Source organism: Pinus tabuliformis, chromosome 6, assembly GCF_031772625.1.
Source record: "Pinus tabuliformis cultivar Carrire ecotype Pingquan chromosome 6, CPIR1, whole genome shotgun sequence".
NCBI lineage: Eukaryota > Viridiplantae > Streptophyta > Pinopsida > Pinales > Pinaceae > Pinus > Pinus tabuliformis.
Window position 1 is genome coordinate 876,511,972 of NC_142292.1, and position 15,461 is coordinate 876,527,432.

Sequence of the window (15,461 nt, forward strand, 5' to 3'; positions counted from 1 at the left end):
TACAATTTATGGTAAATTTCTAACCAAAATTTTCTTATGAAATAAATCTTTAAATTTAAAATTGTAAACTAAATCTTTTACCTAAATTAATTTAATATTTAAACTATATAATATTTACTAGACAATTGAATGTTTTTTTAAATTTTTATAATACCTTCTAAAACAAATTAATCCCACATTCACCGTGTTGTAAAAGAATTCCATAATATTTGCTTTATCATAGTTTCCTATATCGCCATAACAAAATTAACATGTTAATTTTCTTTTGAAAACAAATTAATCCCACATTAACCATACGGAAAAACATTTTCGTAATTTCGCCTATATAATAAATTTCATTATCACTATTACTCACATCACATCAAGGTTTTCTGAGGTTCGTTAAAAGACTTGGAGTGAATTTGTGGAGAAGCTACATTGCTATCAACAGCATATTCAACGGAGGATTCTCGCATTTGAAAGGTTAGTTAATTTTTTTTCTTTGCAAATTTTTAAATTAAAGAAGTTTAATGAAGTTCATTTTTTTTTTAAATTAAAAATTTTTGTGGGCCAAATTTACCTACTATGTCTACAGTGGACATGGTGGGCCCCGTAATGCTCACGGTGGCCAAACAGACCCGTGGGTTAGGGGAGGTGGGGATGGCTACCCGGCACCCCGCCCCACCCTGGTGGCCTAAAGGGCCATGGAATCGCCCCGCCACCCCCACGGCGATTGGGCCGCTGAGGTGTGGTGGGGCTCGGGTTCGGGAGGGGGGGCAGTTGTTGGGCCGCCAAGGTGAGCTAGGGGGGTCGGACCCAACAGTCGGCTCAGTTGGCCGACCGATTTTCAGGGTGGGACAGCAGGGCGATGTATTTTTTAAATTTCTTATTTTTTTTAAAATTGTTATGGTTTACAAAATTAATTATCATTTATCGTTTTCATTGTTAATTTAAGTTATTATTTTTTGTGATTTATTGATTTATATGTGTCTTTTTTTCAAGAAAATGGCATCAAAGAAGATTTATGAGAATCTTTGTGGACCAAAGACTCTTAAAGGTGGATTTTCAAAAAACATTGTTGAACAAACCCCGCCTAAGCTGATGGCTACAAATATTTCAAGTGCCTCAAACGATAAGAAGATGATTTCATACTGGAAGAAATCAAAAGAAGTGAAACTTCCATCAAATGTCTGGTATGTCAAAGAAAGAGAAAGCCAAGATGTGAAGATATATGTATATGTTGATATACCTAATGATAATGGAATTTATGAGGTGATGGGAAAGGTCATTGACATGTGTTCGGTACCAGACACTGAAGTTGTTTACATACTTACAAAACCGCCCAAGTCACATGAAAGGATTAAATACCAATTATCATATTCATTGTATGACACGAGAGAGGTATCTACAAAGTTATGTAAATAAATCATAAATGAGATGACACAAAATATCATCAGTATTGTTATTTATATTTGTGTTTTGCGTTCTTGTAACTATCTCACTATATTTGTATAACTTTGTTTTTATTGACATATGATATTTTGTATGGCAGAATTTTGTTGAAAGTTGTTCAATTATGTTGGGAGGCATTCATTTAATAGAGAATGATATTATGAAAGTTTTCAATAGTTTCTACTCAGTGTCAGAAGAAGATATGTCAAACAAGAAAAATGTAGTAATTCATGATGCTACAAAACTACATCCAAGGGATTAGAAAAAAATCCTATAGTGGATAAATCTAGCAAAGATAGACAAGTTACTTTTGAAGATGAGGAAGTTGAAACTGGTAGTGAAGAATATGTTGTTGTTAGTGAGGATGAAATTGGAACTGAGAAGAGTCGTAAAAGACCAAAAGTAACGATGCCCAAGAATAAATCTGTTCCAGTTAATGAAGAGAATGTTATGAGGAAGAAAAGTAAAGTTGAACATTTTGAAGTAGTCATTACCAACAGTCAAGAACCTAGTGAAACTTCCAAATAAAGTAAAGAAATCATTACACCAGGAGCTGATTTAGAGGATGGAATTATCAAAACAAAACAAAATGCCATTCAACCGAACTTGACAAAGAGAAACTTAATTGAGGGCGGTCGTACATTTCATCTTAATGTCAGGCAAATCTGTTACGCAAGTGAAAGACAATGTAAATATCAAATCACAAAGCCACACCATCTACATGTTCATAACTTGAAGACATCGATGAGGTACAATCCATATGCTCATGTGGTTAATTATGTGCTTCTTGTTGATCCAGTTCAAGTTCCCAACAAAGAAGAATTTGATAAGTCAAAATGTTTTGCATACAATTATTATGTGCTTGGGGGGAACCATTCTGTAGAAGCTCAAAGACCATTGATGGAGGAATATCCCAATAACCCACGTTTTGAAACAATGAAATGTATCATTTATGTTGGTTTATCAGATAGAGAAGTAAGGTTAGTGGCACAGGATCATAATTCAAATAATGAATATAGGATGTCTATGACTTTCATCCAAACAGTTAGATTTATTCATAGTGAATTTGAAGCAAAATGTGGTTGGGATAAGCTAAATGTTACTGTAGATTTCCAAAAGGAATGTTGTATGGAAATAGGCTATCAAATTGAAGAGAAAATAAATTCAAAAGGTGACAGATTTAGTGATTTATTCAGAGGTATTGATAACATTTTCTAGTTCGAATTTAAAACTGGAGAGATATGGGAGTTGATTAATGAGATTTTTATCATGTGGGAGAACATTGGCATTAAAAACCAGAAGGTCAAAAGGTCTAAACCATTGATATGTTGCAACAGTAAATCAAGTCCTAAAATGAAGTATCTTCTAGAAGATATGACTATCACACCTTAGAGAACCTTGCAAGGAGTGAAGGATGAAAAACTTGTCAAAGAAATATTATCTCGTGTGAAGTCAGGGGAATTATCATTGGAGGAAATGTCTGAGGAATTTCAAAAGTAAGTTTGTTGAATTATTTTTATTTATTTCTAGATTATAATTCTCTTTTAAATATAACATATTGTTCTTGGTATTATTTGTTATACATATCATTATATTAACTTCTTTTACTTTATCTATGCAGTCACAAAGTTTACATGAAAATTCAATAACAAATGGTCAAATTGTTGAATGAATATAGTTGGGATGATGTTGTACGTAACTATCTAGATTCAAGTTCTACATCAACATTAAAAAAAAATAATCTTGCATTTAAAAAGGTATGTTGATTTATAAATTCATTTTTATTCATCTATATACTATTTTAAATTTATAGCTTACACATATATTTGTTTATTTTATAAAAGATGAAGAAGGATGCAAAATGAGCACCAGATAGTTTCAAAACCTTTAATGAAAAAATTAAGATCGAAAGACTAAAGAAGCAACGTGTTAAGAATGTTGAACTTAATCCAACTCTTACTCATTTCATTTGGAATGGACTTGACACTATTCAATATCAAGTAATACAAGATGACTCTGAAGAAACTGCTAAACTCATACCTAAAAGGGATTATGCCCTAGTTATTGGAAATATTCCCCATGGTTTCAATATTCCAAACATTGACTATTATAGTGACCCTTATACTTATAAATCTCTTATTAAAATGGTTGTGAGATTTCTAGAGGTCACGCCATCAACATTATGGAGATTTGTGACATTTCATTTAGACACAATTGACAATGTTATTGTCAAACTTCAAGGGGAAAACAAATTCAAGGATGCAACTTACATAGTAAGACGCTTAAAATGTATATTTGATTAATGTTAAAAAAATCATTTATGTACAAGTTAATTGAACTTTTACTATTTCATGTTATAGGCACAAGTCAAATCTTCTTAACCGTGAAGATCAACCATTTATAAATGATTGTGAGTTCATCCATATTGATAGTTGGGCAAAAGATGATAGCTATATGTCTATGATTTTTAATCTGGTATATGGAAAGAGTCATAGCCAAATACAGACTTATGATGATGTTGTGAGAAAGCTAACATATGAAGACAAAGAAGCAAAAGAAGAGATAGTTAACATTTATCATAAACCACAGTTATTGATTAACTATCTTATAGACATATGTTCAAATGAAGGAGATTGGGTTATGGATTTATTTTTTGGCTCAGGTAAGTTTTATTACATGGAATTGAATTTCAATGTGTCATTTCTTAATTTATATGTCATTGTACTAATTTACTTCATTATTTCTTTTGTGCTCCATAATTAGGTACAACACTAGCGTGTTGCCTTCAAAAGGGAAGAAATTGCATTGGCATTGAAAAAGATCCAATACATTGCAATTTTATTAAGTAAAGAATTAATGCTCTTCAATTTCTTCCAGATGAAATGCAAGAAATTGGGTTAAAGAAAGGGGAATTTAGTGAATCTCATGTGGGAAAAAAAGAAAAAGGAACCTCAACCACCATTACATGGTATGATTGGAAAGGCATACATTGGGAGATTCATAGACATAAAAGGTCCATTAGAAGAGGAAAATTAGGAAAATGAAGCAGAAAATATTGTGGAAGAAGACAATGATGAAACTCTAGAGGACGAAGAGTTTGGATTACATGACATTGTTGATTAAATTTAAGTTATGCATGGAAATGAAGCTCATTTTTTTGTAACTATTAATTAGTTATACTTGTAATATTTTGACTTCGACATTTTATGAGAAGAATAAGAACTCAATTAATGTTGTTATGCGTTCAATATTTGTATTATGCGATTTTCGCATTAATTTTTATGTTAATCATTATTCTTTGAAAAAAATAGTGATTATTATTTTTTTTTGACATGAAATTCATATAAAAAACTATTATCTAACCATTTTTAGTTAAAATTTTCTATAAAATTGTGATTTTGACATGTCATTTCTACCAAAAAATTACAAAAAATTATCAAAATATGTAGTTTTTTAGTTATATTTATGTTGAAAATGGTTATTTTTATGTCAATTGTTAGAAATTATTGCTTTTTAGAGACAATTATTTCATGTGGATTGAAAAATTAATTAACGATGTATAAATGTGTAGAATATAAAAAATTCAAAATATCGACATTCTTCTTTAAATATGCAAAACAATAAAAACCTCACTACAAAAAAAAAATTAAAATAAAAACAAGAAAATATGAAGAAGAAGACCACTTCAAAAATTAGTAAATTTAGAAAGTAATTATTTACATTTCATACAGTAGAAAATTTAAAGTCAAAAAATAGGACTTTTAAAAAAAGGGTCTGATGCAAAATTACCACTTTTTAAAATCATCATGAAAATCACTACCATTCTAAAACGTAATGTACATACAAAAATTTAATGTCCCAAAAACTATGTTCTAAAAAAAACATGTGTCTTCTGCATCACCGCTTTTCAAAATTGGGTCACTTTTTTGCTATCTCTACGAAACGAGTAACAATATCAGTTCCCATTTCAAAGTTCACATTTTTAATCAACAACAAAACAACCAACTGAGCTTAGAAAATACAACACATAGTCCAAACAAATAGAATGACACTCTCAGAAAGAAAAATTCAGGTATGGGTTGAAGCTAGCATGAAATTTTCAAAAAAAAATCAAGGCTTGCGCGGGTTTCCAGTATAAAACAGAGCGCATGTGCTCAGTTGCTACGACAGAAAGGGCACAAATCTGCACTCTATGTACAAAGTGAAACAACACAGGGAGGAAAACATAAAGAAAGAATAAAAAAATTGAGAATCAATCAATCAGATCTAAAAGGCCATTAATTTATGAAGACTCAGGTTTGGATAAATCAGAAAAATCAGAAAGCAAGGCTAAGGGAAAAGGTGAGAATCGAGACGTTCCCTAGTATGGTCACCAGTTTGTTACACCAAAAAATCCCTCTTGCAGATAAGAGTGATCTCCCTAGATTCTAAATGGAAAGTAGAAACAATCATGACAAATGAACTGACTCTTTCCCTAAGTTGAACTTGTTTGAATTACAAGCAGTATAGCTAATGCATAGACCTCTTACTAGTTTCACGAAATGCCTGATGAAGATCCCTCATTGTGACTTGATGCAACTTTTCAATGCTTAATAGGACCTACAAGCATAAACCATAAAAGGATCAAAAGCACATGTGATATAATAATCCAAACAACCTAGCCTAATGATCAAGGAAATCGGGGATTGAATTTGTCTTAATAAATATAATAAATAATTGCAAACCATTCATCATCCACAAAAGACAAAATCAATGTGAGAAAGTGTTCATTTGTATTAATCAAAAGATAGCGGGATCCTTACAACCCTCTCTTTGATGTCATGAGGTCCCTCCCAAATGCCTTCAATCTCCTCCTCAGATGACAAGATCTCCAATCTCGGACTAACAACATAAGTTTGTATTCTTTGAATTCTGACCTCCTTCATCCCTGAACCCTCTAGTCCTTTTAGAGATCAAAGAAGAGGATGTTTAAGATTCCTAAGAAGAGGATGAACCTGCTTTAATGTGGGATGAGGTTACCATGAGAAAATGGATGGAGATGCATCTTATGAGGGTTATAGTTCGAATAGTCATCACCTAGAATCTTTTAGTTGGGAAATATTCGAACAACTATGCTTCTAGAATGTACTTTTTATTTTTTCTTTCTGGAATTCACATGTGTGGGCTTAGAGTTAGAGACAGAGCCTAGATTTTCACTGTTCTCAGAGTCAATTTCAACACATGTGCAGGAAACTCTAGAGAAATCAGCACAAGTGGAACTTAGCAAGGTGTGAGATCTATTTGACCCAAATTTCTCATGTACTTCAACATATATTGAGTTGTTTGACTTCTAAGGGAGTTCATTTCAACAGGTTCACAGATGGTAAACTTATCCATATATTGACCAAGTGTCATGGAAATAAATTGATGTGTAGCAATATCATTTGTTCAAATGCGATAGTTCGCTATTACAAAATGACAAAATATCATCTAAAATTTTATTCTCCATTTAAACCATACTTTTGCTAATTTAATCAAGGTTTAAGGATAATAAACAAAACAACTTAGGTGACATTTTGGCTATAGCACTCTTTTGAGGATTATATTTCATTCATTTTTTTTAAATACATTTCGTTTATTATTCTCTTCATTTTTTCTCTATTTTTCTTTCTTTTTCCATTTTCATCTTTTCTATTTTTCTATTTTTATTTTCTTTCTTCTTTCTCTATTTTTCTTTTTTAATTTTTCTTATTTTTTTTTAATAGCTAAAAAAATGAAAATAAAAAATAATTTACAACATCCCACTAGGATAAATGGATAGATAATCATACCTTGATCACTATATTTATAGGACCCTAACAACATAAAAAAAAATGCCTTTCCTTCCCGAAGTCTTAAGCTTGTTCCTCTTATCCTTAGGAACATTAATCCATATTGGACAACCAAAGATTCTCATGTTCCTGACCTATAAATTCATTTTAGAGAAGGCTTCCTTAGAATTCAAAGCTTCCATGATCCTTCACCCAATAAGAACAATGGTAAGTACAGGTCATGCATCATAGTCTTGAAAAATTCTTCAATGTACCTATTCTTTATTTCTACTACACCATTCTCTTGTGGAGTATGTGGAACAATGATCTACCTCTTAATCCGAACTTGCTTGCAGAAAGCAACAAGCTCCTTTGATATGTATTGTCCTCTATTTCTAGATCTCAATATCTTGATCTTTCTTCCTGTCATGTTTTCCAGTCCATCATTGAATTCACGGACCTTTTCAAATAATTCATCCTTAGTATTTAAGATATATATCGATGTATTACAAGAGAAATCATTGGTAAATGTGACAGAGTATGATGAACCACCAAGTGATTTTACATGCATCAGACCATATACATCAGAATGAATCAAGTCCAAAGCTTCCTTAAATCTGTCGACACTATTTGGAAATGGTTTCTTGATGTTCTTCCCAAGATCATAGCCTTTGCATAAACCATCATTCTTAGTTTTTAGTTTAGGAACCCCTGACACTATCTAACTCAATTTTGACAATGTTCTAAAATGAATAATTTCATACCTCCGGTGCCATAACTCACTTGGATTTATTTTGTCATTTGCTAGTGCTTGATATGGTTGATTTAAAAGTATATAGACTCTTCCAACATGAATCCCAATAACTGTAGCATCATCTATACTAAAGCCCTTGGATCAATTGAGTAGTTTTCCATCCACAAAAGCAAGTTTGTCTCCTTTACCTTATAAAATAGAAACAAAGAAAAGACACTTTTCTAAACCTAGTACATAGAGAACATTGTTGAGATGTACAATGTTTCCAAATTCTAGCTCTATGGCCACCTTTCCAAGTCCTTTGAATGCATAGTTATTGTCTCCTAGCTTAACCCTTTGAGACAACTTGTTATCTGTCATTCTTGAGAGATTCCAACACTCTCTAGTTAAGTTTTGTGATGCTCCACTATCTACCAACCACATGTGATGATCATCTACAAAGGAACCTGTTAGGTTCCTATACCAATAGGAGTCATAATTTTGAATGACTAAGGTTAAGCCTTGTAATATTGTACATACCTTTGCTTTCTGCAAATGTTTTCCATATTAAAAAATTAAAAAATGTAAAAAGGGTATGTCCGAATAGAATAATCAAAGGACAAAAAGAATAAGAAAAGGTCAAAAAATGAAAATATATGAACCCTAAAATGAAAAAAGAGACCGTGAAAGTCAGCGAGTCAAAATGCCACTACTATTTACTTTTGTGCATAATAATGATTATGTGCAGCTTGTAATTCATGCCACAATCCATGGTAATCAAACTGTTTAATCTTGATTATACCATGCTTTGAATTTTATGTTTATAGTTAGAGAATAAAATCTGACCAAACAGTTTAACGTTGGCAGATCATTAGATAGGTAGAGTAAATAAAAGGAGCTCATCAGTTTAATCTGAGCCCTTGGATGTTATAAGGTTAGAATTAGATAGTTTTCTTTGTAAAATAAAAGGATTTGAAAAGGGTTTTCTAGCCTAAATTCACCCAAATAAAATGAAGAAAAAATGGTAGGATGAGTAAATGGATAAGTAGTAGAAAGGTTGCAGAAATATCATGTGATTACACGAAAGCACTTATCTCATTGTTTTAAATGCATCATTCAAATATGCATAAGTAGTAAACAAAGCAAAGGCAATGGTTCACAATATGGTTTATTTAACATCCCCTCATTCATTTCACTCATTTACTTCACTAATTTCCCATAAATAAGTTGTAGTACTTAAAACCTACAACTCAAAGAGGCTCAGAGCATTTCTATGACTTTTGGAGGGACCAAACCCTCCGCTTGATGACTTATGAACAACAAGTACTAGAACCCCCTTCATGAAAACACATTCTCCCTTCATTTCTCCTCATTTCCTTAATAAAACCCCACTTTCCTATGGTTGGCATCATTTACCTAGGAAAAGTGGAAACCCCCATGTAAATCCATTTTCACTCAAAAACACACAATAAACCCACAAAAAGCCTTTTCCCTAAGTATAAAGCTAAGTGTGTGAATGTTTAGTTTACCCTTGTACTAAGGAAAAACCCACTCTGCCATTGCATTTTCATATTAATCACTAACTTTATTATATAAATTCCCCGAAATCCCCATTATCCCATATTAAACTAATTCCCTTACGTAAATACCCCCGACACTTAGTTTTCATAAAAACTATATAAACCACCCATATCTTGATACAATCTTACTTATTTGCCTAATCTCGGTAAACTTAAGTTAATCTCGGTATTAACATCACCCGACCCTGTGATCCCTCATTAAGCACGGCCCAATCATTTTAAACTTGTGATTTACCCCTAAACTAATGCCAAACCACCGTGATTAAATCCCTAGGCCCCCCATCAACTCCTGTCATTTCCCCCCGCGCAACTCTTCCGCCCAACTACCATTGATCATCACCCCCCCTCATCGAACGGCGCACAGCCATATCGACCATGCCTAATGGTTGAACATTAACCACCTAATAAAATGGTTTTCCCCAACCCTGCAGATGCTACGTGTCAAGTGATGTATCGCATTGGGTGACCCCTCCTGAATATCGCCCGCGCCATAAAAGCAATGCGATGACCCTCCAAAATTGCTTCCCCCATTTAACCGAAAAACTGTCAACTGTTCATATGAAAGTGAACCCGCCAAAATTAATCATTTTTCTATAAAAGGTTGTGAAGCCCTGTTTTTCCCTTTTAGCCTCTGGGAGTCCAATTTACTGAGATACCAGTTCCCCCAAGTTCATATCTTTCCTGAAATCGTTCATATGTGATATGAATGCTACGTCCCCAGCCATAGAGCCATAATGTCTCATAACCAGAAGGTTCTATTCACTATCACAGCTGAGTCCATTAATAAAATGATGTAGTTCCAACCAGGGCCAAACCTAACCCCACTCTCAATTGGAGACCTATTGGACTAGTATCCCAAGCTAAGCCCATCAAGATTGGTCCAGTTGTTTCAAACCTTCATTAGAGAGAAAAAGCATATCCCTAAGGACCCCCCTCCATATGTATCAGCTATTTTCTCTCAATGGGGCCAAAACATTGTAACCATAATATCATGTGTTTTGGGTTAGTCTACCAGTGAATACATTGATGAACTTATTTTAGATTTCATGTCCATTTATACCCCAGGGCAACCTCCTACAATCACATATGACTTTGCCAAATTCATAGCTGATAGGATGCATGAGTAGTTCACAAGAATGGGCAATGAGAGAGTATTAAAATACTCCTTTGTATTGTACCATCTATTTTTGTATTATCAGTTGGATAAGTTTCCTTTTACACTCCAGAAGCTTGACACCAGAGGCCAGCCTAGATATGTCATTTTTTGGATCCCACTTTTCCATGAGTATAGATCACCTTATACATACTCTGACTTCATAGATTCTTTTGTGTATCCAATCACTACTATGCTCACTAGAAATCCTCCACCTAGGATAAGTCCAAAGATAAAAGGAGTCCTCCAGCTTTCCAAGCAAACCAAAGTGGGAGATTGGTACCTTTACCAAAACCACACAAAAATCAGAATATATGATTCCCTGCTTGCACCATATAAGTTTCTAAGGTACCTCCCCATGAGGTTGTTTGAATTAGAATATTACAGAAATATCATTATTGCAGATGAGGTCAACTTTGGCAATGCTAAGAAGAAGGCCAATTTTGAAATAAAAGACCAGTTAGGTCCCTTCATATGCAATTCTAGAGAGGCAGGGAAAGAGGCAGACCTAATCCTATAAAGCTTGAAATTCCAAAGGAGTTTTGTATGGAGATATAACCCTTTAGAAATCATTACCAAGGAAAGGAAAAAGGTCAAGCTAGGACCTTTTATCCACCACCCCATACCATAAATAGAAGCATATGACAATCACACATAGTGGGTGGAAAATACCTTAGTAGACAGCGACAGCACAAGGGTAGATGTAGAAATTTCTCTAATTGATTTCGAAAAATAGCTTGATGAGAGCTCTTTTCTGCAAGTACCAGAAGAGAAAGAAAGAGCCATGATCACCCCTCCAGTCATGCAGAATCCTTAGAATGAGGAGAAAAATCCAAAAAGAAATAGAGAGGGAGCTTCCACTTAAGGAATGGACACCTCTAATCTGCAGCAGGAAACAAGTCACAGTAAGAGGCAAAGGTTCAATCCAGCCTCTGAACAGGAATATACAGAAGGATTAGCACAGGTAACCAACATAGAGGTAGACAGAAGTAGGCCCACAACTCCATCTGAAGATATACAATAGCCTTCCACATCATAGACTCAAATGTTGGAAAGGCAACTTAATGTGGAGGTGTCTTCCTTCAGTAGGCCTGCTGACAAATACCAAGACATAAAGGATAGGTATAACGAAATCAAAATGAGGAATGAGAGGCTTAAAGCTGAAACATATGCTCAATACCTAAAGCTCACTCCCACAAATCAAATAAGGCTAATGTCAGCCTTTGACATCAAGGAGGGAAAGTTGCAGATGTCCTTTATCAAGCCTACACCTGAGCAGCCCAAAACATCATCAGATTACAAGAGGGTTGACTTTGAAGTGTTGGCAAGGTACATTCATCCCATACACCAAATAGAACTACATAAACAGGCTAGAGAAATGATATACTCCACCCTAAGAGGTAAAGTCATAGCTGCCCATTAGCTACAAAACTTAGTAAACAACATCACAACATAGGTTCAGTTGGAGAAGGCCCCCTCACAAGCCAAGGATACAAGGATTAATTCATTGGAAGACTTGATTATTGAGTTGGGACATGATCCCAAAGATATAAAAGCTACTTAGCAGCTGATAAAGAAGAAGAATGATGATATTGTTGCATTGAAGAAGCAATTGAAAATTCCCCAGCTACAACATCCTCAAACGCTGGAAGTTTTGGAGAGCCAAACCAGACATGAAGAGTTGATGGACTTGGTCCTAAAACTCAATGATCAGCTAAAGGAAATAGAGAAAGAATTGGATAATTTAATCCAAATGAAACAAACTGACATTGCATCAACTTCTGCAAACGTCATCCCTACAGTGTCTACAACAGTCCCTTCCACACTGGCAGCTTCACTTGCACCAACAGCTCCACCTGCCACATCATTGCCAGTTACAACAGAATCTACAACAACAAGTACACCAGGAGAGGATGCAGATAAATTAGTCAAAGCCATGAATGAAATGTCCATCCAAGCCACTGAAATGAACAGACTAAGAGAAAAGGTGGCAAGTTTAGAAACTGATTACAAACTTGCCCAAATTATGCAAAAAGAAGAAACTCAGAAGGCCAACAGGATGAATGAAAGGGTCAAAGCCTTGGAAAAGGACCTAACATTAGAGAAACCCCTTGGACAGGCCAAGGAACTATTATGGGCAAATATCTTTGACTCCGTCAAGGATATTTGGCCATCTATTCAAGTTATTTTTGAGCAAACAGAACTGATAAAGATAGCTACAATAGAAATTCAAAAAGTCAAGGAGGAATTTGGTGACATGCCAGAGGATGGCAATAGAATCATCCATTTCCTTAACAAAAAAAACAGATATGGGGTCCAAGAGTTAAATATAGAAGAGAGAATTGAAACTATTTTGGAAATAAGAAAGGTTCTTTCCAAGAGGAACCTAATGCTAAACTTGGAGGAAAAGTGCAAGAACATGTAGGTGGCCATTGATAGATTCATGGCCAAATTCCAAATTTTGAAGGAAAAAGGATTTCCCAGTCCATTAGTCATAAATGGAAAACTTATGACAAAGCAAGACTATGAAAATAGACTCAGGCAGTTGGCCAAAGAACAAGCTAGCACTTCATCTATTAAAGCCCTATCAACAGGCAGAGTTTTGTATAACACCTTCGAGAACTTGCTTTTTCTCCAGCATGAGATTAAACACTTGTTCATCACTAAGCCCAATTTTACCAATTATACTGAAGCAGATGAGATATACCGAAGGATGATGAATGTCAAATTACCTGATGCAGAATGGTGGGAAAGCATGACTCATTTACTATGAGAAATTTACAGTAAAAAGTTACTGCACAATAAAAATAGAGCATCTAGGTAAATAGATGAAAACATGATAGCATGGTAAAAGAGTATCAAGGTCAAAGAGTATCAGGTAAAAGATAAAAGTTGAAGAAGAACCCAGCATAAAAGACCGTAACTACAAGCCAACATAAAGGGCTACAAATCGAACCATAAAAGCCAGCAGTACCATAATAAACAGGACATCATGAAACTGATCAATAGTTGTCTCTATCTTCTTGCAAGAAGATATTTGTATTCGCTAAATTAAATCTCAAGTTTGTTTTGAGATATTTTGTAATAGTTTTTGTATAAATACTTCACCATTCAAAGTATGTAGGGTGGATTCTTAGACATTTCTATATACCTTTTTGATCTAAGATTGTAAGCTATTGTATCACTTTTTGGACCAACAAGCTGGATTAATGAATAAAGACAAGACATTTCACTAGATTCATGTGTAGAGTGAAGTACAAACAAGTATTTTCTCTTGTGTTGTTATCTTTCTTTAAAAGTTTTTCCACAGTCTTTAATGTATCTAAAATCTGAATGCTATAATATGGAATGATATCTTAGAATTTTCTTTATTGCACACTCTTTTAACTATTATACATTTTAATGTTTCCTGCTAATTATCTAAATTAAGGAATTCTTGATTGCTCCTTAGTCTAGGTAGTCTCCTTGTGGTCTATAGAAAAGGATTTTTAATTGCCCTTTGTTCATGATTATCCTCTATTCCTCATTTTAATCCCGGTGTGAGAATTCTTAAGTGCTCTCTCACCCTGGTTAAGATCATTTCACCCATCTGGCTCAAAAAATTACACTTTACTCTACTAGCTTGCCCTTTGAACACTCCCTTTAGTGAGTTAATTCCGGTTATGTTGCCCTCCTTTAACTCCATAGCCCAATGGTTAAAAGACATCAATCTATCCATCCTCTCAAACAAAGCTAAATCATATAGAGAGAGCCCTCTCGAAGTCATAGGTCGGCTAGAGCCTATGCTTAAAAGATTGGTTTGTGGTCACCTCGGTCCTTTCCTTCTTCTGAAAACTTCTAGGGAAAAGTTGTGAGTGATAACATAGTGTAGTGTTGTCTTCCAGAGTCATCGCATTTAGGTTTTGTTGTAATCGACATTTCGAACCAACCTCTATGGTTCATCATCAGGAATTACATCCATGAGTGAATAACTCAGAACTCGATAGGTTTATTCGAGATCTGACTTCTTCTTTGCAATCAGTGATCTGAACCGTTCTAATAACCGAACTTCTCTTAATTTCTCCCTGCCATACAGGTTGAAAATTGTTGATTTGAGACTTCTCCGATCTATATTCTATGTAGTGTTGTCTTCCGGAGTCATCACATTTAGATTTTGTTGTAATCACTAATTGCAAAGAAGAAATCAGATCCCGGATAAACCTATCGAGTTCTGACTTATTCACTCATGGATCTAATTCCTGATGATGAACCACAGAGGTTGGCTCGAAATGTCGATTACAACAAAAACTAAATGTGATGACTCTGGAAGACAACACTACACAGAATATAGATCGTAGAAGCCTCAAATCAATAATTTTCAACCTGTACGGGAGGGATAAATTAAGAAAAGTTCGTTTATTAGAATGGTTCAGATCAATGATTACAAAGAGGAAGTCAGATCTCGTATAAACCTATTGACTTCTGACTTATTCACTCATTGATCTAATTCATGATGATGAACCACAGAGGATGGTTCAAAATGTCAATTATAACAAAACCTAAATCCGATGACTCCAGAAGACAACACTACAAAGAATATAGATCGCAGAAGCCTCAAATCAACAATTTTTTACCTGTACGGGAGGAAGAAATTAAGAGAAGATCGTTTATTATAACGGGTTCAGATCACTGATTGCAAAGAAGAGGTCAGATATCGCATAAACCTATCAAGTTTTGACTTATTCACTCAGGGATCTAATTCTTGATGATGAACCATAGAGGTTGGTTCGAAACAT